Raw genomic sequence first — 27658 nt, forward strand, 5'->3', positions numbered from 1 at the left:
AGGAAGATCTGGGACAAGTCTCTACTGAGACTGTTGCTATTGTCAGTGCTCTACATGGAAACATACAAGCTCCATTGGCTATCTAGGAATATCCCAGCAGATATACTCAAAGTATACTTAATTGGGGGGTTAAATACATTATTAACTTTAGCACTTTTGAATATCAATTGAGTGACAAATGCTTAGTGAACACTTTTGTACTACTTAGGTCCCATACTAGGCTTTTTGCTGAACTTTTTGTATTTTCTCACAATTCTTGAACTTGGATTATGTTTACTCATTTTGTTGTTGTTGCTGTTGTTCTATCTCCTTCCATATTTTCTCACCCAATCTCCACTCATTTTAAGCTGGTGATGAGCTTTCATAACAGATGAATTTGTGATAGTATGTCAGGGACCATTGATATGTTAGTGGAAAACACTGGTCTTTGTTACTCTCCTTTCCTACAGATAATAGATGTGCATTTTAAGGAGAACCTCATCAGGCCTTTGCCTTTGCTGTATTAACACACTGTGATTATTTTAATATTCAAGTATTTGTAGTGGGAGGTGTTTCTGGATATAAGGTCTTGTACTACTCCTATCTCCTCCTCCCATACCAGGCCAGATCATACTGTATTCATGGATTCATATTCTACTACCACAAAAGATTACTGGTTTCAATTATTTGCCAGCTAAAATGGTGCAATTATACACACACTATTTCTAGAACAAAGTATTCAGATATATAGTTGAATGTTTATTAGACATTACAATGTTATTAAACATTCAACTATGTATCTGGATATATCCTTCAAATCTTACTCATTTGGTGGTCTCATTCATTCATTCATTCATTCATTTAATTTAAAAACACATCTGTTACCTACAAGGTGTTAAGTTTGTTTCCAAACACTAGGCATCATCTAGTGGACATATTTCAGTCTCTTTCTTCTAGGGGCTTATAACCTATTGAGAATGGTTTGGGGGGTAGAGAATAAAAGGGCAGGGTCAAACAAATTCAAAGGAAATAGTACTAGTGTGGCCATTTCAGTGTTCCTAACTCAATTCATATCTCATATTCACCTAGTTCAAAATCACCTTTTTAAAAAATTGAAGTATAGTTGACATACAATATTATATTAGTTTTAGGTGGACAATATAGTGATTCAACATTTATATACATTATGAATTGATCACAATAAGTCTGGTAACCTCTTTCACCATACTAAGTTATTGAAATATTATTGATTATATTTCCTATCTGTATATTACATCCCCATGACTTTTTTAATTTTATATCTGGAAGTTTGTACCTATTAATTCATTTCAACTATTTTGCACAACTTCCCACCCCCAACCCCTCAGGCCAGCACTAGTTTGTTCTTTGTATCTATGAATCTGTTTCTCTTTCGTTTTGTTATTTGTTTGTTTAGTTTCCACATATAAGGAAATTATATGGTATTTGTCTTTCTCTGTCTAGCTTATTTCACTTAACATAATACCCTCTAGATCCAACCATGTTGTTGCAACCATGTGGAATATATATATATATATCTCACATCTTCTTTATCCAATTTATCTATCAGTGAATACTTAGGTTACTTCCATATTTTAGCTATTATAAATAATGCTATAATGAACATGGGGCACATATATCTTCTTAAATTAGTATTTTCGTTTTCTTTGGATAAATACCCAGAAGTGAAATTGCTGGATTGTGCGGTAGTTCCATTTTTTAATTTTCTGAGGAAACTCCATGCTGTTTTCCACAGTGGCTCCACCAATTTACATTCCCATCAACAACAGTGCATAACAGTCCCCTTTTCTCCATATTCTGGCCAACACTTGTTTTTCTTGTCTTTTTGATAATAGCCATTCTGACAGGTGTGAGGTTATATCTCATTATGGTTTGGATTTAAATCTTCCTGATGATTAATGATATTGAGCATCTTTTCATGTGCCATCTGTATATTTTCTTTTGGAAAATGACTATTCAGGTCTTCTGCCATTTTTCCATTGGATTTTTTTATATTGAATTATGTGAGTTCTTTACATATTCTGGATATTAACACCTTATCAGATACATTATATGCAAATATCTTCTCCATTTCAGTAGGTTGCCTTTTTGTTTTGTTGATTTTGTTTTTCACTATGCAAAAGTGTTTAGTTTGATGTAGTCCCATTTGTTTATTTTTGCTTTTTTTGCCCTTGCCTGAGGAGATAGATACAAAAAAAATATTTCCAAGACCTATGTCAAAGCACATACCACCTATGTTTTCTTCTAGGAGTTTTATGGTTTCAGATCTTACATTTCAGTTTTTAATCTCTTTTGAGTTTTTTTTGTATATAGTGTAAGAAAGTGGTTCAGTTTCATTCTTTTGCATGTAGCTGTCAAGTTTTTCCAACACCGTTCATTAAAGAGGCTGTCTTTTCCCCACTCTTTATTGATGACTCCTTTGTCATAAATTAAATGACCATATAAGTATAGGTTTATTTCTGGAATTTCTATTCTGTTCTATTGATCTATGTGTCTGTTTCTGAGTCAGTACAGTTTTGATTACTCTAGTTTTGTAGTATAGTTTGAAATCAAGGAACATGATGCCTCCAACTTTGTTCTTTCTTAAAACTGCTTTGGCTATTGGAGTCTTTGTGATTCCATATAAATTTTAGGATTATTTGTTCCAGTTCTGTCAAAACTGTCAGTGGTATTTTGATGGGGATTGCAATGAAAATCTGTAGATTGCTTTGGCTAGTAGGACATTTTAACAATATTAATTCTTCCATTCCATGAGCATGGACTATCTCATTTATTGGTATCGTCTTCAATTACTTTCATCAATGTCAAAATATCTTTCATCTCCAGAACCTTCACAGGGGTTGGAGTGCCCTGAATCAGAGCACTAGTGCGCTAGCATAGACCCACTATGAAAAATTCTATGAATGAGGAAAGAAGTGACACCAACTACCCATATCTCCATTATTCAGCTGTGGGAGGAATTGTTCCTGAGGGAGGAGGTAACTAATGATACATTGGCACTGGCTCCTCTGCAACAACTGATTCAGCCATATAAGTCCCCATTTAGTTTTTGTCCAAAGAGAATTAGAGCAATTCATTCAGGTCTTGCAATATTATATAAATTGTAGGAGCTCAAGTTAGGGAAAATCAGAGCAGAATAATCACCTCAGTGTTTGTGTCTTGAAAAGATTGTTATATCAGAAGCCAGAGCCCACATGAATTGGCTCATTTCCTTCTAAATCCCAATCATAGAAACTGGAATTGAATTATAGTGGCAAAGTTAGTAAATTATAGTGTTTTAATATTCAATATATACAGAACTATATTGTGTTATTCCTGATTTATTTTGTATTTTAAATTAAGCTCTTATCAATAATTAAACTTAAGTTCTCTAAAACAAGGAGTCTAAGGGCAGGGGATTTTTTTTTTTTTTAATTTACTTGCTTTTATATCCTTAGCACCTAGAAAAATGTCAGGTACATCATTGTTGTTTAATAAATGTATGTTGAGTGAACAAGTACACCTAAGTACTTTTCTCCCTCTTCCATTAGGAAGAGGGAGAAATTGTTGTTTGAACAGCATTCTGAAGAAAATTCTTTTGCACAGATTTCTACTTTGTTTCATTTATTCCCAATTGCCTCAAAATAAGAAAATTAAAAAGAACACTTTAGGAAACATGGGGTAAAATTACCACAACTATGGGTTTATAAAATCCAGAATGTTTAAGGATTCTTCCAGCTGTCAGTAACAAAAATCCAACTCAAAAGATTTAATAAGCAACTAAATTATTGTTTCACAAAGCTGACAAAAACCCAATGATATATTTCTCAGACATGGTTGAATAGATGCTCCTATTAGGTCCTCAGGGATCTGAGTCAATTTTTTTTTTCCCTCTCAGTAATATTTTTCTTTTCACTGACTTTATTCTCAGGCAGACCTCTGCATATGGATTCAAGATGCCAGTGATATCTCCAGACTTTCATGACATTATAGCTTGAGTTTTCAGAGAAAGAGAAATTATATTCCCAATACATCACGCTGATAAATGTCCAAAGAGAAATAAGGTGATCTCAATATAGTTTATGTTCACATCCCTGAACCAACCCCTGGACTGCTAAGCCTGGGTCTCCTGCTGATCTCTGGGCTGCAGACAGAAAGTCAGGGTAAGATTAGCCCCACCCACAAGCTGGGTAGACAAAAAAAATTAAAAACAAACAAGCACTGTCAACGACTCATAGTCACAAGACACTGCAAAATCTCATTCCTACTTTCTTCTCTGGTCACATCTCACCTCAACTCTTTCTATTTCCTCATGATCTGTGTTCCAAATAGATTGACCTTATTTTTTTCCTAAATGCATCAAAGCTCATTCACTCCAAAACACTTTTACACATGCTGCTCTACCTGGAATGTTCTTCCTTCTTCTATCCTCTTCATCCTTACTAGGATGAAGGATATTTATCCATCAGCCAGCAATTTAGTGATTACTTTCTCATGGAAGCCATGGATGGTTTTCTAGCTTAGGCAAAATCCTGTGACACATGCTCCCTGCTAAAAAATGTATATGCTTTTATCCAGAATTTGTCATTATTGTAATTACTTATATTCTAAATATTTGTTAACTTTTGGTCCTTTTACCTGCAGGAGGACAGCATTCTAGACTGTCACCTTCCTTATGGTTCCCCCAGCATGTGACATACTATCTGTCTGGCACATGGTAGGCACTAAAAATATTTATTAATGAGTCCAAGAAAATGCGTCAAAGCAATGACTGGATTAATTAAATATTGAATAATTGACTAGTCCATAGGGAGAACAATTTTTTCAGTAAAGGGCTAGGAAATAAATATTTTAGGTTTTGCAGCCACATTTTCTGCTGTATATTCTTCTTTGGATTTTGCTTGTTTGTCTCTCTGTTTGCTTTTTTACAGTCACTTAAAAATGTAACAAACATTCCTATTTCCTAAGCCGTTCTAAATAGGTCACTAGCCAGATTTGGCCTGTGGGTCATAGTTGGCCCACCTCTGCATTAGTATACCAGTAGTTACAATTATTTCTGTAATTGCATAATTATAATGAGATTCTATCTCCAACTCTTTTATCTTTTGCTTTGCTTTTGTTTCTGAGATGTACACTTGATTTTCTACCCTACATAAATACATAAATATTACTTCTGTATTACTTCTGTTCTCAGACCCCAATCCAAGATCATATTGATGTGTTCTCTTTTCCAACTTATTTGTTACCAACTTTTTCTCCCTATAAAATGCCTGTGTATTTCTTCTAATATCCTGCTGTCTGTGCCACACTGTGTCTTTTGCATTCTTCAGCCAAGCGCACCTGCTGCCCTGGCTTCTTATCGCTGTTTCCAATTTTTATGCTGCATCATCATCCCTTCTGCTTTCTTCAGTATATAGTATAATATTTCAGTAGAAGGAGAACTGTTTATTTAAAATAAACTCATTAAAACAGACATTTCTAGATTCTGACACCAGGGAAATAGCATGCCATCTGCCCTCCATAGGAGCTCTTTGCCTGAGGGACACAACCATATCACCGAGGTAAGCTCTTACTAATGTGTAGATTGTACTGCAACCTACAAATTGTGTTTGTCATTCTAGACCTTCTGTCCTTTTGCTGCCCTTATTTCTATAGTACATTTTTAATCCTTTTTTTTCTATTGTATATACTTTGACATTTCTTTCCCCAGAATGCAACAAGCACTATTCTTGTGAATAGGGAACTTAGAACATCTCACCCATTATTTTCTTGTGCCTTCAGTTTCTCAGTGTGAATTGCAAGATTTTTTTTAGGAAAACCATGGCACATTTCAGGTACTGCTATTGCATAAATAGAGGGTAATAATTTAAAACCCGAAATGTATACATATATAGGTATTTTAAATGCCATCCCTTGTGAATTCGTGATTTATGAAAGTGAGCATGCCATGTCTTACAAACTTCAAACAAAAAATGAATCTGTCATCAACTTACTTATAAAAGAATCAAATAAAGTGTGGCAAAAATAAACTCTTTCTCAATATTAACCATTGTTATCTATAAATAACACATAGTCTAGTAGCTCTTCATCCAATATGACAAATGGTATATTAAGGTAAATTTTACATACAATAAACTGCTTGTTCCTGAACTTCATATAAGTTGAATAGTAGAGTATGTATTATTTTGTTTCTAATTTTTTGTTCACCATGATGTTTTGAGATTCAGCCATGCTTTACATGTTCCAAAGGTCCATTCCTTTCATTGCAGAGGATTATTCCATTGTGTCATGAATATACACCAATTATTCATTCATTACCATGTTGAAGGAATTTTGAGCTGTCAGTTTTTGTCCATTATTAATAAATCTGCTATAAATACACATGAACAAGTCGTTTTGGTGGACCTAGGTGTTATTTCACTTGGTTAAATACCTTGAAGGGTTTCTGCTGCATTATGGGGTAGGTGCACTTTTAACTTTATAAGATATTGCTGAACATTTCCAAAGTTGTTGCAACAGTTTACATTCTCATCAGTAATGTTTGTGAGATTTAGTTGCTCCAAGCCTCATAAAAATTTGGCGCATACAGTATTTTAAATTTTACCCTTTTTATTGGGTGTGAGATAGTTTAATATGCATTTCTCTGATGACTAATGATGTTGAATACTTTTTCAGTTGCTTATTGGTCTTTCATATAATCTTCTGGCCTTTCATATAATTTCCTTTATGTTTTTTGGACGACTTTATTGTTTTCTATTATTATTATTAGTTTATAGGAAGTCTTTATATACCCTGACTATAAATATCTGGCATATATATTCTTGGTGTGCTTATTCATTTACTTAAAGGAGTTTTGAAAAGCAGTGAATATTTTTTAAAATAAGCTTTTTATTTTAGAATAACTTTAGATATACAGAAAAACTGCAAAGATAGTACAAGAATTCCCGTACATTCCACATCCAGTTTCCCCTATTAATAACATCTTATATTTGTATGGTCCATTTGTTAAAATTAATGAAACAATATCAATACACTATTATTTCCTTAGTTTTTTTCCCCTAATATCTTTTTTTCTATTCCAAAATACCGTGCAGTACATGTAGTAGCTATGTCTCCTTAAGCTCCTCTTGGTTGTAATAGTTTCTCAAGTGTTTTTGATGTCCATGACTATTTTGAGACGCACTAGTCAAGGATTTTGTAGAATGTTCCTCAAGTGCGGTTTGTCTAGTATTTTTCTCATAAATAGACTGAAGTTATGAATATGTGAGAGGAAGACCATGAAGATAAAGTGCCATTTTTATCACATCATAGGATACATAGTATCAACCTGACTTGTTATTGTTGATGGTGACCTTGATGACCTGGCTGAGGTAATATTCGTCAGGTTTCCCCCCTGTCAAGTTACACCACTTCCCCCTATTCAGTCCTTACTGTATTTTTTGGAAGACTCTCACTATACACGGCCCAAACTTAAGGGGTGAAAAGTTATGCAACACCCTGAGGGTAGAGTATCTACATCAATTATTTGGCATTCTTTGGCACTGGAGATTTGTGCCTTCTCCCCCATTATTTATTGATTCAATAATTTATTTTTATTAGTATGGACTCATGGCATATATTTAATACTTTCAGTTATAATACAACAATACTTTATGTATTTATTTGCTCAAAATGTTGACATTGGCTATCGGAAACTCTTTCAGTTGACTTCTGTCTCCCTTTGACATGCTCCCTTATTTGTGTGTGTGTGTGTTTGTGTGTGTGTATGTTTATGGTCTATTATTTATTTATTTAAAATTAATAGAGTTTATTTTTAGAGCAGTTTTAGGGTTACAGAAAAATTGTGCAGAAAGCATAGAGAGTTCTTGTATTTCTCTTTTCCTCCCTTACCTAGTCTCCTCTATTATTAATATTTTGCATTATTGAGGTATATTGTTATTACTGATGAGAGAATCTTGATACATTATTAACTAAATTTAATCTAGTTTACAATAGAGTTCATTTTTTGTTGTATATTCCATGTGTTTTGACAAATGCATAATGTCATGTATTCATCATTACAGTTTTGTAGTTTTACTACCCTAAATATCCACTGTGCTCCAACTATTTATTTGTCGCCTTCTCTGACCTGAACCCTTGGCAGATTGTTCCCCTGTCTCTACAGTTTTTCCCTTTCTAGAGTATCATATAGTTGGAATCATACAGTATGTAGCCTTTCTAGATGCTCTTCTCTCACTTACCAATATGCATTTAAGATTCCTTCGTGTCTTTTTTGACTTGATAACGCTTTTCTTTTTATCACTGAATAACATTCCGTTGTATAGGTGTACAACCGTTTGTTTATTCGTTCACTTATTGAAGAACATCTTGGTTGCTTCTAACTTTTGGCAGTTATGAATAAACCTGTTATAAGTTTTTTTTTTATGCAGGTTTTTGTGTGGACATACATTTTCAATTCATTTGGATAAATACCTGAAAGAATGACGCCTGTATCATATGTTAAGCCTATATATTTAGCTTTGTGAGAAATGGCAAACTGCTTCTAAAGTGGCTGTAACATTTTTCATTCTGACCAGCAATGAATAAGAGTTCCTGTTGCTCTATATCCTTTCTAGCATTTGGTTTTATAAGTGTTTTGGATTTTAGTTATTCTAATAAGTATGTAGTAGTATTTCACTGTTGCTTTAATTTGTAATTCCCAAATGACATATGATGCTGAACATCTTTTTGTATGTTTATGTATGCATTTTTTGAGCACTGCCTTACTTTCTGGTACTACAGAATGTCTCAGGGTTATCTTATATATTTTCTGTCTATGTCCTAGAATCAGCCATTTCTCCAAGGAACCCTGGTTCTTTTTAATGGAGAATGGTATTAGAAACCAAACTCTGGGTGTACGACATGCTTGTTACTACTGGTGTCACTGTTTCTAAGCCATCACAGCTGACAGAACAAGGACATTTATATGTCTGTACTAACCTGTATAGATTCACAGCCATATTTATTGCTATATGTAATCTTCTGTATCTATATTAAGCTAAACATGAGTTCATAGATTATTGTATCCTCCTACCCTTGTTTAACTCTAACTTCCCACTTCATCAGTAGGAAACCTGGCTCCCACAATCTGCAATAGTATACTTATTTGTTCAATTACAGTATACTGTATAGGGGGTATCAGAATTATTAACCATTACTCCCATGTGAAACAACTTTATCAGCTAGAGGGAAATGCTTATGCACAGTTGGTTTTGCCTTTAGTCTTACAGAATTCACTCATTTCCAGAATTACTTCTTAGTAGTTTTTTTCACTGACTCCCTTCAGTGAGGTTGTTTCATATATTTGTAATACAAGTAGATTGTTTGGTCACATTCTGGTTTCCATTCTCATATACTCAGACCTTCTAAAAAATATTGTAAAATTTGCATATATAAACGTTTTGCTCTTTGTGCTGTAAAGTTCTGTGATTTTGAAAAATATACCCTGTCATGTACCCACCATTACAGTATCACACAGAATAGTTTCATTTCTCTAAAAAGTCCCCTGTGCTTCAGTTATTCAACCTCACTTCCACTCCAAACTCCTAGAAACTGTTGTTCTTTTTACTATCTTGATATTATTTCCTTTTCCAGAATGTCATAGAATTGGAATAATACAGGCTACAATGCAGTCTTTTCAGACTGACTTCTTTTACTTACCAATAGGCAAGCTTTTTGTGGTTTGATAACTTATACTTATCGCTAATAACAGTCCATTGTATGGATGTACTACAGTTTGTTAGAAGAATGTGTATTCTAATGTTGTTGGATGAAATATTCTATAAGTGTCAATTACATCTAGTTGATTGATGGTGCTGTTGAGTCAACAATATCTTTATTGATGTTCTGCCTACTTTATATATCAATTACTGGCAGAAGACTGTTGAAGTCTCTGATTATAATAGTAGATTTCTTTATGCCTCCCTCAGTTCTATCAGTTTTTGCCTCATGCTATTGGTGTCCTGTTTTTAGTTGCATAGATGTTTAAGGCTGTTATGCCATCTTGGAGAATGATCCCTTTATCATAATATAATGTCTTGTGTTTTTTTATTGTTTTTTTGATAATTTTCTTCTGAAGTCTGCTTTGTCTGAAATTAATATAGCAATTCTTCTATTCCAGCTTTTTTATTAGAGTTAACATAGTGTATCTTTATCCCATTACTTTAACTTATTTATGAGTTACAGACAAACAACAAATCATTGGGTCTTATTATTTTTATGCATTTTAGTAATTTGTCTTTTATTTAGTGTATTCAGAAAATTCACATTTAAAATAATTATTGACATAGTCGGACTAATATCTACCATGTTGTAACTGCTTTCTGTTCATTAATTTTGTTCATTTTTCCCTTTATTTTCTGCCTTATCTGGATTTAATTGAGCTTTTTATATTGTTCCATTTAATTTTAGTAGTTGCACTAAATTTCCAATATACATTTTTAACTAATATAAGTATACTTTCAACTGGCACTATTCCACTTCATATAAAGTACAAGTACCTTATAACAGAGTAAAACAGGAATTCTTAATTCCTTCCTCCAATCCCTTATGACATTACTGCCATTCATTTCACTTATATATGCTGTAATCACCCAGTACATTGTTACTATATATTATTCTCTTATACAAATATCTCTTAGATTAAGAATAAAAAAATAAAAGATTTTATCTTCACTTATCCCTTCCCTGACATTCTACCTTTCTTTATGAAAATTTGAGTTTCTGACTTACTTTGTTTTCTTTCCCCCCTAAAGAACTTTTTAAAACACTTCTTGCATGACAAGTCTGGTCTCCATGAAATCTCTGAGTTTTTGTTTGTCTGAGAAAGTCTATTTCTCCTTCACTTTTGGACAGAAAAAAATTTTGGCAGAATTCTTGGTTGGCAGTTTTTTGTTTTTGTTTTGTCTTCCAACAGTTTAAATATATTAATTCATTCTATTCTTGCTTGCATAGTTGCTTAGTTTTTGTTAAGAGGTCATTGTAATGTTCCTTTTCAGGTAAAGTTTTTTTTATCCCTGGCATTTAAGGTTTTCTCTATGTCATTAGTTTTCTGCAGTTTGAATATACTTACCTAGGTTCATTATTTGGTTTTGAATTTATTTTGCTTGATGTTTCCTGAGCTTCCTAAAACTGTAATTTGGTGTCTGCTTTAATTTTAGAAAGTTCTTGGCCATCATTAACTCAAATATTTTTTCTGCTCCAATCTCTTTTTTCTCTTTTTAGTATTTCAATTACATGTTCCACCATTTTAAATTAGACCCCATATCTTAGATGTTCTTTTTCTTCTCTTTTGTCATTTTTTATCTTTCATTTCAGTTTAGAAAGTTTCTATTGAACTGTCTTCAAACTCACTGATTCTTTCGTTAGCTAAGTCAGTTCGCTAATGAGAACCTCCAAAGCATTCTTCAACCTATTACAATGCTTGTAGTTTCTAGAATGTCCTTCTGATTCTCTCTCAGTTTCCATCTCTCTGCTTATATTACCCATCTATTACATGATTTTATATTTTTTCCATTAGAGCCTTTAACATATTATTCATAGTTACTTTAAATTTCCTGTCTGATAATTTCAACATTTGTGTCATATCCAAGTCTGTTCTGATACTTGTTCTATGTCTTCAGGTTTTATGTTTTCTTGCCTTTTGGCAGGTTTTCTAATATTCATTGAAAGCCATACATGTTTAATGGGTTCTAGGAACTGAGGTAATAGGCCTTGAATATGAGGATTTGTGTATGCTGGCTAGGAGTTACTGTGTTTAATGTTTGCTAGAGCTGTAGGTGCCAGAAGATTCCAACACCTCTAGTGTTTTTGTTGTTTTTGTTGCTAGCTTAACATTGGGCTTCCCTCAATATTCCTCCTCATAGGCAGTCTGCTTTTTGCCCCTCTTTCAGCAGCAATACACTATTATTATTCTGGAGCCCTGATGGTATGGTGGTCAAGTGTGGGGAAAGGGAAGCATTCTAAAATCTTATGATTAAATCTTAGCGTTTTAATGGGCTTCTGTGTCTGGGTAGTGAATTTAACAAGTGGTTTTTCAGGTGGTATAGCATTTTTCTTCCCTTATCTGAGACAGGAAGTCTATGGGAGATGGACTTGGAGGAAAGAAAAGCTCTTCTCTCACTGGAATAAAGCTCTGATAAAACATTTTTACCCTGGAGAATTTTTTTGTAATGGAGAATGCTCTAGGCATATTTTACAATGACTAATCTTTTCCCACTGTCAGAGTTATGAGGGAATCTTTGAGAACCTAGTGAATTTTCTGAAGATAAAGTCCACAAACTTGTGGAAACCCCCCAAGACCATAGCCCCAGGTGTTTCTCACTCGTAAGATAGTCCACATTTAAACTCCAAAAATTCATCAAAATTACCTTTAAATGTGCTTCAAGATTATGGCTACAGTGACTGTTCTCCAAGTAAGCAGATCTCAGCTGTGAATCTCTGGATTTGCCTCTTTTTCCAAATTTCAGAGTGGATGGTTTGTGCTGCAACCTCAGTTCTCTGATGGGTCCAAGAAAAGTTATTTTCAGTTTGTTAATTTAATTCTTGATATAAACACAGATATGATGACTTCCAAGCTCTTTACATATTGGGACTGAAATCCAAAATCTGAATACTTTAATTTTTATAAAATCAAATTTATACACTTTTTCTTTTTAGTCTAAGAAATCTTTGTCTATCCCAAGGTCATGAAAATTCTTTCCTACATTTTCTTTCAGAAGTTTTATAGTTTTAACATTTACATTGCAGTTTGCCACCTATGTCAAATTAACTGCTCTGTGTGGAATTAGGCAAGGATTTAGGATCATCTTTTTTTCAACAGTTGATGAAGCATCATTTGTTGAAAAGACATTCTTTTATCCTGAACTTCTTGCACTTTTGTTGAAAATCAATTGTCTGTATAAATGTGGGCTATTTCTAAACTGTCTTCTGCTTCATTGATGAAGTTTACAAATCTTAGGTCAATACTGCAGTGTCATTACAGAATCTTTAATATGTTTTAATATTTTCATTAACAGTCATTTATTTTTTAAAGTAATTTAAAAGAAACAAAAGTAGTGTCCTTTTTACATTTGGTAGTGTATATATGTCCATTCCACTCTCTCACTTCGTCCCAGCTTACCCTTCCCCTTCCCGTGTCCTCAAGTCCTGATTCAATTTGTTATAAAGCAGAAACTAACACACCATTGTAAAGCAATTATACTCCAATAAAGATGCTAAAAAAAAAAGTAGTGTCTTTTATATTTACCCATATATTTACTTTTCTGGGTGTTCTTCATTTTAATTCTATAAATCCAAGTTTCTATCTTGTGCAATTTCCCTTTTACTCTGAAAATTTTTCTTTAGCGTTTTCTTGTAGTGCAGGCATTTCCTCAACCTTTGTTTTTCCTAAATTGTCTTTATATTGTGTTCATTTTTGAAGAATGTCTTTATTGGATCTTAAGTTCTGGGATGGCAGTTACTTTTTTGTTTTGTTCTATTATGTACTGGTTTATTCCTGATTTAAAAAGTCTACTGTCTTTCCTATCATTGCTTCTCATATATTATGTGCTTTTTCTAAAAAGTCAGTTTCAAAATTTTTTCTAGCTTTGGTTTTCAGTAGCTTGTTTATATGGTCCTTTCTTCATCCTATATGAGTTTAACTGAGCTTCTTAGATTTCTAATATAACGTTTTCATAAAATTTGCAGGACTTTCGGTTATTATTTTTTCAAATAATTTTTTTCTTTCCCATTCTTTTACTCTACTTATGCTGTTACTCCAATTAGATTTATGTTAGTCCAGTTGATAGTTCTCACAACTCATTGAGGTTCTGTTCCTTTCTATTTTTTACTTTTTGTTTTGAGTTTCTCTTTTTATTTCATAGTGGATCTTCATTCAAGTTCATATTCCTTACTTTTGCCATCTCCAATCTACTGTTGAGTCCATGCATTTTTTAAAAATTTTAGTTATTATAGTTTTCATTTCTATAATTTTCATTTGATTCTTTGGTATAATTTCTACTTCTTTTACGAAATGGTCTGTCTGTTTATTATTACTATATTTTCATTTAAGTCCATGACTTAAGAATTTATAATACCTGCTTTGTATTATTTTTCTATTTCTCCATAACAAATTACTACAAATTTAGCTGCTTTAACTAACACCTATTCATTATCTCACAGTTTTGTAGGTCTTCAACCTGGGTGTACTCTATTAGTTTCTACTAAATGCATAGGGTCTTACAAGGTTGAAATCAAGGTGTCTGCTGAGCTGGGCTCTTATCCAAGGACTTTAGGAAAGAATTCACTTCCAAGTTCATTCCCGTTTTTGGCAGAATAAATTTATTTGTGGTTGTAGGACTGAAGTACCCGTTTTTTTCTAGCTCCTGGCCTAGGGCTACTTTCAGCTTTTAGAGACCCTTCTCATATTCTGGAAGCTGGTCCAGTCCTTACATATGGCCCTTCCATCTTAAAAGCCAGCAATGATGTGTCAGATCCTTCTTGTGTTCCAGATCAAGCAAGGAGACAACTGCTTGCTTTTAAAGAGTGAATTTGCTTAGAATAGATCCAAGCAATAGGATATATAGATGTAAACACACAAACATGAAGAAATTCATTATAAGAAACTGTCTCACATGATTATGGAGGTTAGCAAGTCCAATTCTGCAGTGTGGGCCTGCAGTAGAGTTGATGATGCTATATCAGTATGAATGCCAGAAACCTAGGAACCAAGAAGAGTCAGTGGTATGGATTAAAGTCCAAAGACAGTCTGCTGGATAATTCTCCTTTGTCCTGGAGGCCTGTCTTTTCATTCTAGTCAGGCTTTCAACTGATTGGACAAGGCCCACCCATATTATGGAGGATAATCTGCTTTACTTAAAATTCACTAATTTAAATGTTAATCTCATCCAAACACCCCCTCTAAGTTGACACATAATATTAATTACCACAAGTAGTAACCTTAATTTTATCTGTTTAATCTCTTTTGCCATGATATAATCATTGCTGTGATATCTTATCATATCATATTATCATATCATACCATATATACACTCTCAGGAATTAGGACAGAAAATCTTGGTGGGCCATTTTAGGATTCTACCTACTATATGATTTAAAGTTCTTGTCTGTTCATTATAACTAACCCATGTTATCTCAATTCTATTTATATTGACTGCTTTTTCTATTGATCTTTGATCACATTTCCTGTTATTTCATGTATAGTTACTTTTCACTATAACCTGGATAGTATGTATGATAAGGTGTAGAGACTCTGAATTCTATTATCTTCTCTGAACATATGTTTTGTTTTGTTTTTTTTCTAGTATGAAATTAAATTACTGACTGTCACCTTGAACTTATGGAAGTTCAGTATTAAGCTTTTTTTTTAGGACCACTCCTTTAGTCCTGCAATATAGTCTTACTTTTAAGGTGTGGGAACTCTGAGTCTTAAATAATAAATCTGAAATGTTAACCATGTCCCTTGTAATGTTTTGGGGCTCACACTCCATATTTTGTCTCTCTTACAGCTTAGAGTTTTAGCCTTCCAGTGATTACCTTCCTTTTTGCTTTTCTTAATATTTATTTATTTATTTGGCTGCATTGGGTCTTAGTTGAGGCATGCAGGATCTTCGTTGCGGCATGCGGGATCTTTCATTGCAGCACACGGGCTTCTCTCTAGTTACGGCGTGCAGGCTCAGTAGTTGTGGCGCATGGGCTCTCTAGTTGTGGCATGCGGGCTCCAGAGCGCACAGGCTCGGTAGTTGCAGCATGTGGGCTTTCCAGTTGTGGAGCACGGGCTCTAGAGTGTGTGGGCTCAATAGCTGTGGTGCGTGGGCTTCTAGTTGTGGCGCACAGGCTCCAGAGCATGCGTGCTCAGTAGTTGCAGAACATGGGCTCTCTAGTTGTGGCTTGCAGGCTCTAGAGCACACGGGCTTAGTTACCCTGTGGCATGTGGGATCTTAGCTCCCTGACCAGGGATCAAACCCACGTCCCCTGCATTGGAAGGCGGACTCTTAACCACTGGACCACCAGGGAAGTCCCCGAGTGGTTACCTTCTGATGGGCTTCTTGAAGTCTGTCTTTTATATGTGTAAGCCAGGATTCATTTAAGGATTTAAAGAGACTTGTACGGAAATTGTGGAATTGCTCCTTTCGGGTGGCTTCTTTCTTTACAGGATTTCCTTTCTCAATTTCCAGTCAATCTGGCAGCTGAGAACTCTATCTTCTAACATCTTAAATTACTAAGACTGCAACTTTCTGCTTGAGTTCTAGTCAGTTTGTGTCCCATGGACTGAGAATTTCACTCAAATTTAAAGCATTTTAAGAATTTCACTTTGTACGTTTCCCTTTTTTTCAAAGGGTTGCATTTACTCAAACATCTATCTAATTTTCTTTCTCTTCCAGTGCTTTCCTTTTAGTGATTTTCTATTTCCTTCCTTCAAATAGTTAAATTTTATCTGTTTACTCATTTAATATATTTTGTCCAGAGGTTATAATCTCTCTCTGTGAGAAGATTTGTCTGATAGCAGGTGATACTGACCTGTGTTGTTATTACTGATAGCAACCTCCTATTGACATTTTATTTAAAATGCTAACAAATATTTAGATGATTATGATAATAATAGAAATAATCATAACTCTTCAATTGTGGTTTGTCCCTAAATTTGGAAATTCATTTAATTTTGTTGAATTTTGTACACAAACTGTACACACACACAAACTTGCATATGTATTCATATATACATATGCATACATACACACACACCTCTTTAGTAGAAATGGAATGTCATACAACTGTACTTGGAGGAAGTACTGAAATTATTTTATGCCATTCAATTAGCACTATTCAAAATAAGTACAGCTGGTCCTTGCCTAATCATGTGTTTTAAACTGTTTAAATTGTTTGTTCCTTTAAGATCTAATTCAATTTCTATCTGCTAAATAAAGAATAATTCAACAACTGTTAACACTCCTGATATTTAAAACATGATTTAGCGCTACTTTTCATACTGGCTTAGCTTTCTCACTCTTTGAGTCATATATTACTCATGCTACCTCAACTTAAGAGCATACTTCTTCATGATAAGTACAAAGTTAAAGGCTATTTTTTAAACGGTTCATAAAGGAATTAAAAGAGGTTAAGATTTATACTCAAACAGATATAAGTTGCAATTCTGGCTTAACTCTTGGCTTTGTAACTTTGACACATTTTCTAACTTTTCTGGCCTCAGTTTCCCCTTCTGAAAAATATACTTGAGAGTGTTCTGCAGATTGTAAGTTGGTCTATCTATGTTATTATTTTTCTAGGATCATGTATTAATGTTGCAAACATACTTTTCTTTCAATAATCTTTGCTGATTGAGTGATAATTCTATTCTCAGTGTTTTGTGAGTGCTAAAAGCTAAAAAGATTTGTGTGCTTCTATTTATTGCAACACTTTCAAACAACAAAGATTCACACTTTTTGAATAATATTCCTAAATGATATACTCCTGATATCAACAATAAAGATTGAATAGCTATTTTAAGACCTGCACAGGAAACCAAATTGCATATATCTCCATGGCTGAAAAATTTCAATGTGAAATGAGTAGGATGGTGAGAAACAGAATTTCTAAAACTTTAAATTTGATTTGAAATTATACCAGGCTTTATCAGTTTTTTACTTTACCTCAAATATATGGAAATGTTTGCCTTTTAGTAAACAGTTTGAGCACTAGAAAATTTAGAAATTTTCCCTTAGGAAAATTTTGCTTGGAAGGGGGAGAGAGAAAACCAGTCTTCTTTTTTTTTTCCAAAACAACAATTATTATGCAAATCGTTTAAATTGTAAAATCTCTAACTATAATAATTAAAGTCAGAGAAAATGGAATGGTGCTTTATTTATATTGCCATGATAAATAAGCTTATATATAATACACTTTATCCCTAGACTCTGGCTTACCCAGCATCTGAAAAGTGTGAAATAATTTGCACAAATGCCATATTACATTTAGCTTATGATTTAGATGAGAAGTTTAAAACATTTAATTGATTTAGTTATGTTGTCATAATATCCTCCTATATTTTACCATAGCTCTCTGTTAATTGCAGCCTTCTTATTGATCTTTTTTAGGTGAAAACAAATCTGGAAAAATGTGTAGGCCATATCTTGACAATTATGGAAAGATAAAACAGATTTTTCATAATCATGTTCGTGCTTACTGAAATGGTATAATGAAATTATATTTTTTGGATTAGTGCATCTGTAATTCTGTGAAATTCTAATCAAACACAGAGATTTGCAAGCATTCAGAGTATAACTAAATGAAAACTTCAGGGAGATATACTAGGTTTCGATCAATGCATTCATAGCTATTAAAAAACATGTAGGGGAAAATTGATAACGTTAGAACACATTTTAATTTGAAATCATTAAATATAGAAACTTTCCCTCTATTTTCCTTTTAAAGAAAAAAGGTATATTTTGTTACTGAACATAAAAAATTGACTGAATTTTTTTCTTGTCTTCTTTTTTCTTTGTTCCCATTTTTTCTTTTCTCTAAGCTCAGAAAGAGCTTAGTGAATTTTTCTAAGTAAGATAATGATGACAGTGATGATGATGGTGATAAATACGATTTTTATCAGTTAGTTTATTTGAAGAGTGCTACATTATACTATGGTATAAGTGGGAAACAATGGAAAGGACTTTTTCTTTTGTTGTTATTCTTTGGACAATAGATTACTAACGTTGCATTTGAAAACACATAAGCTGGGTTTTAATCTTTGGTTCTATATACAGGCAATTTTCTTTCACATTTTGTGTGTGGTGAAAATGGATTTACATACTTCCTTTTTATTTCCACTAATTACCTAATTCTGAGTAAAATTTAACTCTTAATTTTTAAAACAAGGCTATGAAGTAGAGATTATTATGTTCTCCCATTTTACGAATGAGAAAAATGAGTTGCCAAAAAGATAAATAACTTTCTTAGCATCTTATAGCTGGTTGATGCAAAGCAAATATTTGGACTCTGGAATTTTGGCTGCTGGATTCATGTTTTTAACCATTTAATTATGCTTCCTAAGAGTAAGTGGTCCTTTCATGGACAGGAGCTCCAAAAGTGCAGGTTGCTAAGCATGAACAGACAGGAAGCTGAATGTTGAAATGGCCGTGATGTGTGGGATTGAAGAATCTCTTGCTTTCCTTTTTCATTAGGCTCTGGGAGACTTCAGGCTGCTAAAGTGATTGAAAGAAAATAATGTTATTTGATCCTTTGTATGTGTTTATGTGTGCCTAAAACTCCTAACCACCATGAGAGACAGACACATGGCTAATTTTTTTTAACCTGGTATGTCCCTAGTTAAAGTGAAAAAATATATACAGTTTACATAAGGAAGAAGGATAAAGAAAGGGAAAATGCATTAGCAGTACATTCAACTGAAGAATAAGAAAGACGTTTTTGGATAGCATGGATTAAGAGGGTAATTGAGGTCGTATAGGAATAGCTACAGAGTATGAGGGCAGTTCATGGAAGAGAGAGAAAAAAGTAGTTTAAGAAACATTTCTGTGAACTATAGGTTTATGTTAGTTTTAATACATATATTTAAAAGCATAGAATTGTTGATAAATTATTTTGTATCTTAGAAATACACTCTGATTTTGAACTGCATGAGGAAAGCGCACATACACACACATGCGCACACACACGTTGAGAGCCAGATATGGCTATCCTCTCTCAGAAAACCCCGATTTCTGCTTTAAGCCAACACTGGAGTGTACATCTTTAGCATTTTCCTAAATGAAACCCATTGTACATGTCATTATTGAAAAATGTTGATTTGAGTGAATGTGTTGCTGGGTATCTGGGAATGGAGTTTTACTACACAAGAGAGCATTTCCTATCTAAAATCTCATTAGACATCCACTTCATACCAGCTCTGCCTAGGGAGTCTTCCTCCAAAGAGATTTAAATGGGAGTTCTTGCCTATTTTTTTTTCTATACAATTTAGCTCATGCTCAGCTTCTTCAGACCTAGTTCCCAGTTGAACCATCATATTAGAAGCCTCTCTGAACTAGTTTACAATGATAATCATCCAACAAAATTCGCTCCTTCGATGGAAGGAAGTGCATTACTAACCATTAAAAATATTATATTTGGCAATATTGATACAGAAACATAAATTGAATATATAGTAAATATATAAAAATTATTTTTCAAGGAAATATATATGAATACAATATTCTTAAATCTAAATAATTTAGTCATAGATATTTAAGGGTTTTTCCTCCAAGAACTCTAAGAAACAAACTGTTACGGTTATATATCTTTTAATTAAATCTTTAATTTTATTTAAATGAAATAATGATTTCAGATAAGTCTACCTATCCTTCATAAAATGAAGGAAATCTAAAATCCTTTTAACATACTAATGGTAACTCATTTTCATTGATTAAAGTTACCTTTGATTTACTGATAGCTTATATTCATGTCGTCATTTTTGAAATCAGAAATAAAATTATGTGTGTACGTGTTTTCAAAGAATAATATACTAGGTTTTATTTTCAAAGATTTTTGAAATGAATTTGAAGATATTTTAAAGTAAGCCAAAATATCAGAAAGGTTTTGCTATATTCCACTGAAGCAGCTGATTTTCAGGAAGACTGATTGAGATTAGCAAGCATATTCTGAAAGCAACACTGTTTTGCACTGATGAGGAAGATTACCGGGCTCATTCCCATAAAACTTTTAATGATTCAAATATGTTGTCAGGCTGTAGTAATTTTTTAAGTTGTATTTTACTGTGGTAAGAACACTTAACATAAGATCTACACTCAACAGATTTTTAAGTGTGTAATACACTATTGTTGACTATAGGTACAACATAGTACGGCAGATCTCTAGAGATTATTCATTTTGCAAAACTGGAACTTTATTCCTGTTGAATAGAAACTCCCCATTTCTCCCTCCTCTAGCCTCTGTCAACCACCATTCTACGTGTACTTCTATGTATTTGGCTATTCTAGATACCTCAGATAAGTACTTACCTTTCTGTGACAGGCTTATTTCACTCAGCATAGCGCCCTCCAGGTTCATCTATGGTGGCACATTTTGCAGAATTGTCTTCTTTTTGAAGTCAGAATAATATTCCATTGTACCATTATACCATTTTTATTGGTATCCATTCATCTGTTGATGGACATTTAGGTTGTTTCTACTTCTTAGCTATGGTGCATAGTGATGGAATGTGGGGATGCTGATATCTTTTTGATATCCTGATTTCAATTCTTTTGAATATATACCCTGAAGTGGGATTGTTGGCTCATATGGTACTCCTACTTTTAATTTTATGAGGAACCTCCATACTATTTTCCATAGCAGCTGTTTTATTTTTAAAGTATTAACATTGCAGCAATAATACAGATTGAGATAGGGACATTTTTTCCCCTCCATTTTATAGATGAGGAAACAGAGGTAGAGGAAGTTTAAGTCACTTGCACAATATCAAACAGCCACTGAGTGACAGAGCCCTAAAGCTAAGAACTACTGCACACACCCTCTAATGTAAGGTAGTATGGTGAAACATTTCACCTGTTTTCCCATCGATAAGATAAACTCTAATCACCACCACTGTATTACTATCATTGATCCCAAGATGAGAGAAAAAAGAGACATGGAAAAATAACATACAGGGCTCTGCATAACGTAGTTAGCTTTCCAGATATACTGAGATTGATATCTTATCTCCCAAACAAACATATCTCAGTTCAGACATTATCAATTAAGCACCAAAGACACATATAAATGCTTCAATCAAAATAGGCCTTTCTAAATGAAACCATGCTTAGTCCACCAGACAGACCCAGTCAGTGTCTGCATTAAATCAAAATTTGTGTAACTCAGGACTAAAATCCTGTGGAGTTTTTTCAAAAGCTGTTAAAAATGTTATTTAACATTTTGAAAAAAAAAAGTTGACTGCTTTTTTAAAAATTTCAAGTAGTTGTTGTGTTCTTTGGTTGATACAGCTCCAAATATAAAAGCTGGTATATTTTAAAGCAGCAAAACATAGCTTTATATAGCATTACATTTTCTACATATTGTGTTATTTTATATAATCTCTTCAGTCCCTTAAAAGTGTTATTGAGTGAGTAAGTGGTTGTTTGGCAGTTTTACATTTATAATTGACCAGTAATGAAAATTTAAATAAGAGAAAAAATATAAAATGTTGTCAGATGGTGATCAATTTATAGTGGAATTTTTCCATGTAAAGTTCTATAAATGAAACAATATTTGGAAGAGTTATCTTAGAAGAAATTTTTCCTGAGTGCATGCATACGGAGCGTTTTCCAAATTGCCTTTGTTAAAACTTTATTCAGAACAAATATTTTAAAATTTTATTGGTATTAACCCTTCAGAAAATGAGTAGGACTTTTATTATGACAATAATATTGAGTACACAAACACCTAGAAATAACTCTATGCTTGAATATGGGTCAGCTATAAGAATATGGTACTGAATAATAATTTCATGTAAGTCTCTTTAATTCCTAACTCTGTGTGGGTTTTAAAAACTGAAACATAGGGTAAAGAAACAAACAAACAAAAACAAACATCCCCAAGCTTGAACTAATAATCTCCCACAGGTCTTAATTATAGTTCCTACCTTCATTCACTCCAACACATTAGAAACTTTCAGAACCTAGATTTGGATGAGGTTTCTTAGGGAAGCAGTGCAAGTAAAGAAACTAGAATCAAACACCCTCGGCCGCTTTCCAGTTTATACATGAAAAATAGAGGCCACTGGCCTCTTAAACACTTTGTTTTTGTTGTTGCTGTTTGTGAGTCTGGTTTTTTGGAAAAAAAAAAAAAGATATATTACCTTAAGATAAAACTCTGTATTATTTTTGTTTCTTTATGGACTTATTATTCTGTGCAATACTGTACTTTTTGTAGATAAAAATATAAAAACTTCTTTAGGGAATTGAAACATACCCTGCACCAAAAATAATATTTCAAAACTCTATTTCAGGGAAAAATTATCATGATGAAAGCTTCTTTCTAGTCTACATTGACCCATGTGCCTTAACCTTTGTCAAATAAGTTACAGCCTACAGAGCCACAATAATTCTACAGAGTACATAAAAACTGGTTTTTCAATTGGCGAGGTCACATTAAATCAAAACAAAACCGCCGAGGTCATTGGTTTGATTTCTACTGTCCTATTAATTCCATCCATCAGGCATAGTTTGGTACCCTAACCTTGGAAAGTGAGCTTGAAAACGTGAATATTTATTTTCTTAGATTTGGGGAATGAGGTAAACGTTAAGTGTGCAAATAGATCACCAGTCTTTCATGTAAAAAATAAGATAGAGATAAAACTGCAAAGTCTACAAAGGGGGTTGATGAGGAGTGTCACTCAAAGGACTCTACATAAGAGTGCACTATTGGCACACACACGTGTTCTTGAAGATTTAATCCTCTACTTCAAACATGCAACTCCAAGCTGGCAAGTGCCTTAGACCCAAAGGACATGTGATTTAGTGTGCTTCTAATTCTGTGGTAGCATGCACAAGAATAAATAAGTGCTTAAGTATCCAGTTGTTTGACAGGTCTTGATTTTGCTAAAAATCAGCATTTTAGTCTCATGCAAGAATTAATATTTTTCTGACTCCTCTTACTCAACTCTCGAACAATGATTTTGGAGAGGCTCACTCCCAAGTTTGCCACTCGACCTAAGGTTTTATGAATTAGTGAGTTAACAATATGTTACAAAAGAGGTCATATAATGTAGTCAAGGAATAAAAGTTAAAAGAAAAAGTAATCATGCAGGCAATCAGAGAATATTTAAATAGCACACTTAGTCCATTCTCAAAAGACATCAGAAAAATTTTGTTGAGTTAAAGTGATAGACAAATAGTAAGATAAAAACTGGTGATTTGGGGCTTCCCTGGTGGCGCAGTGGTTGAGAATCTGTCTGCCAATGCAGGGCACACGGGTTCGAGCCCTGGTCTGGGAAGATCCCACATGCCGCGGAGCGACTGGGCCCGTGAGCCACTACTACTGAGCCTGCACGTCTGGAGCCTGTGCTCCGCAACAAGAGAGGCTGCGATAATGAGAGGCTCGCGCACCGCGATAAAGAGTGGCACCCACTTGCCACAACTGGAGAAAGCCCTCGCACAGAAACGAAGACCCAACACAGCCATAAATAAATAAATAAAATTAAACTTAAAAAAAAAAAACAACTGGTGATTTGACTTATAATTAAAAGGCCTTATAACAAATGTATGGAATAAATTAAAATTAGTAACTTTGTGCTTTAATTTGACGAAAACAAAAGGCCTATACAGAACAACCATTAATTAAACATTTGGAAAGCAAACCTGGACATTTTAATTTTGACATCACTAAATTTTATTTGCAGGAAAAGGAAAAAAAAAAAATTCTGTTGACTAACAATGATCTTAAGGTGGATGACATTGTGGTCTCCCTTGCATGGCTGTTGATCACATCTCACATTAATTTTTAAAAAACAATCAGATTAATGAAAGCTATTCTGGGTTGGTATATTTTTAGATTATTTCAATAAATTAGCAGAATAGTAACTTAATTCTACTATTTTAAAAATTCTGAATTTTGTAGAATATCTGTTTTATCATGAAACAGAATGAGGTATTATTTTTGGTATAAATTATATTTTTATATTTAGACATAAATTAGTGAACATATTTTATTATTATGTTATTAATTCAGTACCTAGGTCATGACTCAGCTGGTACTACTATTTATTATAAACTATTTGTTATTTAATAGAATATTCTTTTTTTCCATCTATGTGTTGCTCTTCACACTATATACTTATAAGAATTCACCCAGATGTGTATGCCTACATGACATCATCAAAGTTCAGTGAATGTAGGAACACATATAAGCCTGAAGAAGGCTCACATGCCCAGGTAGGGAAGAATATATATATATTTTTTTCTTTAAGAATATCTAAACTCTTGGTAATACTTCAGATACTTGATGATAATCTACAAAATATATAATCAAAATAATTTCATTACCTGTCATTAAAATTATTTTCTCAACGGATGATTTAATGGGTGTTTATGTTGATCAGTAAATGTTTAAAAATACTACTTTGCTAAAATATAGTAAGAGATATGCACATTTCAGTTACATTAAAGTAAATCTTATTTTGTGTACAATTTTTAATTTCATATCTACATGTTTAGGTACTTCATATGGGTCTGGAGAGAGTTTATTATTGAGATCTACTTTTCAACAATTGGCTATTCTTGTAGATGTTTTAATTAAATACAAATTACTTTCAAATTTATTCTTCTTAATTCACTGTTTAATATTAAGTATACAAATCTACACCTACCATTCCTAGTACAATGTTTTTGTAATATATGATGCTGACATTTTTGAATTCATGAAAATGATAGTAGTTATTTTTAATGTTTGAAACCTGTCACCTAATAGAACAGAAGTGCTTATTCCCACATCCTAGCACCTGGGAACCAATTGCAATGGCTAAGAAAATCAAAGAGCAGAACTTTGTAATTCTGAAATTTTGTCTCAATGAATTTGTATATACCTTCAAAATATCATTTTAATTTAGATTTTCAAATTAGGTTTTATCTAGAAAATACTCAAATGAAAAATGTATAATTTGCAGGATGGTTAGGAAGATAGGTAAGCAAAAAACGCTGAAGCTATGAATTTCCAGGTGAGCAACACAGAAGTGGTGCGTCCAGCATGAAAATACTAATGGTCTCTTCTAAATTATTATTTATTCTGAAAATTTTAAATTAATGAAAACAATAATAGTCATGTGTGATATTGAAGGCAGAGAAAAAGACAGGTAAATACAACATATGTGAGGTGTGGAGAAGAAATGTTTAAAAATCACAAAACAGACAACCAATACTTTGGTTGGTTCCAAATCTACTTTTCCCTCAGTTCTCATCTCAGGATGGTGATTCTATTTGTCAGCCAGAGTCATCCCTCTCTTAATTTTCCTAACACTAACATGTAATTCATCAGCAAGTCCTATCATATTTATCTTTATAGTATATACAAATATAACTGTTCCTCCATGATATCATCATCTTCTACTTGGACATCATCGAAGTCTCTTTTTTGGTCTCTCAGCTTGACCAGTCCTACTCTTCCCCTTCCTTCAGTCTGTTCTCCATGGGGTGATCAAAATGACCCATTTAAAAATCTAAATCAGATGATGTTTTTCCTCTGCCCCAAACCTGCAAAAGCTCCCTATCTCAGTTAGAATAAAATGCCTGGATGTAACCAGCCCCACAAGGCTGACTCCTTGATGCCAGCACTCATCTCATTACAGAATTATTTACTTTCAATTTACTGCTTTTCAGTCCTGATGGTCTCTATGCTATTCTTCAAATAACTGAGCAAGTTTCTGCCTCTGGGCATTTGCATTTGCTGTTCCCTCTGCCTGGTGAGTTCTTCCCACATGTAGGCAGATGGCTGGTTTCGCTTCATTCAATTCTGCTCAAGCATCACGTCATCAGACTCCTTTTCTAACAGTGTTATGCAAAAAGGCACATACTTACCAGTCTCTCTCGATCTCCTATTAGGTTTCTATCGCTCCTAGAACTAAGTCCATCAAATTTGGTGACTTAAATGACACAAGTTTATTATCTTACAGTTCTGTAGGTCAGCATTCCCACACGAGTCTCACTAGGCTAAAATCAAGGTGTCAACAAGGTTTGTGTCCCTTTCTCTCTAGGACAGAATCTGTTCTCCTGTGTTTTCTAGCTTCCAGAGACTGACCACATTCCTTGGTTCCTCCATCTTCTTATACCACCGTCTCACTGATTCTCTTCTATTTTCACGTCGCTTCTTGAGATAAGTGTTCTCTGCTTTTAAAGGTTCGTGTAATTATATTATTGAGTCTGCCAGAATCATGCAGGATAAACATTTCATTTCAAGATCTTTAACTTAAACACATCTGCAAAGTCCCTTTTACTATGTAAGGTAATATATTCACAAATTTTGAATATTGGATTGTGGACATCTTTGGGTGCCATTCTTTTGTCTACCATCTCTCTTTACCCGCTTTATTTTTACCTACAGCACTTATCATCTTTGGCATTAGTATATGCTTGTTTATTTGCTTACTTTCTTTCTCCCCTTACTTGAATGCAAGTTTCTTGAGACAAACCTTTCTATATTTTCTTTACTGCTCTATCCCTAAGTCCTAGAATAGCCCCTGGGATATTAGAGGCATTAGAGAAATATTTGTTCAATGAATAAATAAGTCAGGTGCATTTAATAACTAAAATAGATACTTATGAGCAGGAATAGTAGATTTGATTTTGAAATTAAGAAATATTACTAAACAAATCTGTGGTTTCATTTGAATATAAGAACAGAATTTGCAGGTATAGTGAAATAATATGTCTTACGTTTTCATCATAGCCGTCTGTCAGCAAAGGACCACTTCTTCTATGACCATCCAAGGAATGGTAGGTTAAGTATAGAAAAATGAACAAATCTCGTATTGAAAGTTTGTTATCAGATGACACTTTAATTCTGCAAAAAAAACAAAACACACAATAGCATATTAACTGCTAAGCTAGATGGTACCCCGAAGATTCCAAAGTGGGTAGGTGGTAGGGTCACT

The 27658-nt window shown here is 33.5% G+C and overlaps 1 long non-coding RNA gene across 2 annotated transcripts in view; it reads right to left on the reverse strand.

Moving 5' to 3' along the window:
• LOC309656872 overlaps nucleotides 1-27658 on the reverse strand; it is an 80934-nt gene that overhangs the window by 37672 nt on the left and 15604 nt on the right. The window contains exon 2 of one of the 2 annotated variants that reach the window (XR_014261522.1): nucleotides 27441-27567. This is a non-coding gene — a long non-coding RNA (uncharacterized lncRNA). Of the gene's footprint in view, nucleotides 1-1944; nucleotides 27568-27658 lie in introns of those variants that run through there. The other variant, XR_014261523.1, reaches the window with a different exon arrangement.

This window comes from Balaenoptera physalus (genome assembly GCF_965194825.1).
Source record: "Balaenoptera physalus genome assembly, chromosome: 3".
Lineage (NCBI taxonomy): Eukaryota > Metazoa > Chordata > Mammalia > Artiodactyla > Balaenopteridae > Balaenoptera > Balaenoptera physalus.